Source organism: Procambarus clarkii, chromosome 28 (genome assembly GCF_040958095.1).
Source record: "Procambarus clarkii isolate CNS0578487 chromosome 28, FALCON_Pclarkii_2.0, whole genome shotgun sequence".
Classification (NCBI taxonomy): Eukaryota; Metazoa; Arthropoda; class Malacostraca; order Decapoda; family Cambaridae; genus Procambarus; species Procambarus clarkii.
Genome location: NC_091177.1, coordinates 42,249,002 through 42,251,673, shown reverse-complemented (window position 1 = coordinate 42,251,673; position 2,672 = coordinate 42,249,002). Strand labels below are relative to the sequence as shown.

Sequence of the window (2,672 nt, the reverse complement as noted above, 5' to 3'; positions counted from 1 at the left end):
ACACGGAAGTGTCGTGTTGTGTCACTGTGTACACGGAAGTGTCGTGTTGTGTCACTGTGTACACGGAAGTGTCGTGTTGCGTCACTGTGTACACGGAAGTGTCTTGTTGCATCACTGTGTACACCGAAGTTTCATGTTGCGTCACTGTGTACACGGAAGTGTCGTGTTGCGTCACTGTGTACACGGAAGTGTCGTGTTGCATCACTGTGTACACGGAAGTGTTGTGTTGCGTCACTGTGTACACGGAAGTGTCGTGTTGCATCACTGTGTACACGGAAGTGTCGTGTTGCGTCACTGTGTACACAGAAGTGTCGTGTTGCATCACTGTGTAGACGGAAGTGTCGTGTTGCGTCACTGTGTACACGGAAGTGTCGTGTTGCGTCACTGTGTACACGGAAGTGTCGTGTTGCGTCACTGTGTACACGGAAGTGTCGTGTTGCATCACTGTGTACACGGAAGTTTCATGTTGCATCACTGTATACACAGAAGTGTCGTGTTGCGTCACTGTGTACACGGAAGTGTCGTGTTGCATCACTGTGTACACGGAAGTTTCATGTTGCATCACTGTATACACAGAAGTGTCGTGTTGCGTCACTGTGTACACAGTTTCTCCGTGCCTGGGTGGATGACGTTTTAGTATCTTTGTTGTCTCTGCTGAAATGACTAGACCTAGGTCCTGACATGAGTCTAATACAGAGTTAAGAGTGTTCTGCGTGTTAGCATACCGCACTGGTGTGTATCATTATATCGTCAGCATAGATAATGACGTTTACGTTTGGTTTTCTCAGTACAGAGTTTAACAGCGTGTTTATCAATATATTAAATAAGGTAGGACTGAGGACACCTCCCTGTGGGGTACCTAAAGACATCGAACTAGGTACCCCACAGGGAGGTATCTTCAGTCCTACATTATATAATATCCTAATACGCTGTTATTAAGCGTATACGCGTACTTAATACGGTACGCTGTTAAACTCTGTACCGAGCAAACCCAACGTCCACATCATTAGCTATGCAGATGATATAATGATACACACCACTGCGGTATGCTAACACGCAGAACACTCTTAACTCTGTATAAGATTCATGTCAGGACATAGGTTTAGTCATTTCAACAGAGACAACATATATAATAAAACGGCGCCCACCCAAGCGGGAAGGAGCTGTTCGCAAGATGCAACTGTATGATGGCTTCTAGCTTGACCATGTAAACAGATTCAAATGCCTTGAGGTGCCACTGTATGGTCCTGTTGTATTCAGACTCTGACGTCAGTATAAAGAGAAACTCTAAGCTCTCAAGGCTGTTGCAAGTTATCACTTTGTACATGGAATTGTCAGGCTGCGTCACTGTGTAAACGGAAGTGTGTTGCGTCACTGTGTACACGGAAGTGTCGTGTTGCGTCACTGTGTACACGGAATTGTCGGGCTGCGTCACTGTGTACACGGAAGTGTCGTGTTGCGTCACTGTGTACACGGAAGTGTCGTGTTGCGTCACTGTGTACACGGAAGTGTCGTGTTGCGTCACTGTGTACACGGAAGTGTCGTGTTGCGTCACTGTGTACACGGAAGTGTCGTGTTGCGTCACTGTGTACACGGAAGTGTCGTGTTGCGTTACTGTGTATACGGAAGTGTCGTGTTGCGTCACTGTGTACACGGAATTGTCAGGCTGCGTCACTGTGTACACGGAAGTGTCATGCTGCGTTACTGTGTATACGGAAGTGTCGTGTTGCGTCACTGTGTACACGGAAGTGTCGTGTTGCGTCACTGTGTACATGGAAGTGTCGTGTTGCGTTACTGTGTATACGGAAGTGTCGTGTTGCGTCACTGTGTACACGGAATTGTCAGGCTGCGTCACTGTGTACACGGAAGTGTCGTGTTGCGTCACTGTGTACACGGAAGTGTCGTGTTGCGTCACTGTGTATACGGAAGTGTCGTGTTGCGTCACTGTGTACACGGAATTGTCAGGCTGCGTCACTGTGTACACGGAAGTGTCGTGTTGCGTCACTGTGTACACGTGTTCCACACACTGGAGTCTGTAGGGTAAAATGCGACACAGTAACTGCCATCCATCCCCAACGTTAGTGGAAGTATCCCAGGATCAAGGAAGCTGTCTCCTGTGGGAGACTGCATGTGGTATAAGTAAACTTTTAATCTGGTTGAACCCGCCAGACGATGAGCCTAACAAGCCGTGTTAAAAAGGGGAACAATAAATAGCGCCGAGTCCATTAATGGAGGCAGGGGGCGCCCGGGTTTGAACCAGGGACCTCTCGATCTGCAGTCGAATGCTCTACCACTGAGCTACACCCCCGTGGTAACAGGTGTTGCACATGTGTGTGAGTGTTCTCACTCTGTGAGGCTTAATGGTTAGGTCAATCAGGTGTAAAACTGCCCAGACCCGGGATCGAACCGGGGACCTTTAGATCTTCAGTCTAACGCTCTCCCAACTGAGCTATCTAGGCGTTACGTTAATAGTTAACTAGTAAAGTACATTATTCATTAATTTATCATTTTCTCTTTCATGACTTTTTAATAATTCTTGAGTTGCTAATTGTTTCCTGAATGTTCAGTAAAGAATCGTACACATTACGGGACAATTTCCAACAATGAAAATATATACGTTATCATCGAAGGTAAAACATCATCAGGGCTGTTTCCTAAGACAATAATTCTTA

General features: G+C 46.7%; 2 non-coding genes across 2 annotated transcripts; both read right to left on the bottom strand.

Annotated features, from left to right (window-relative positions):
* Positions 1-2,236: 2,236 nt before the first annotated feature.
* On the bottom strand, positions 2,237-2,308 carry TRNAC-GCA (transfer RNA cysteine (anticodon GCA)). Its single transcript has one exon. It is a non-coding gene; the product is annotated as a tRNA-Cys (tRNA).
* A 78-nt stretch (positions 2,309-2,386) lies between these two features.
* Positions 2,387-2,459, bottom strand: TRNAF-GAA (transfer RNA phenylalanine (anticodon GAA)). Its single transcript has one exon. It is a non-coding gene; the product is annotated as a tRNA-Phe (tRNA).
* Between the last annotated feature and the right edge of the window lie 213 nt (positions 2,460-2,672).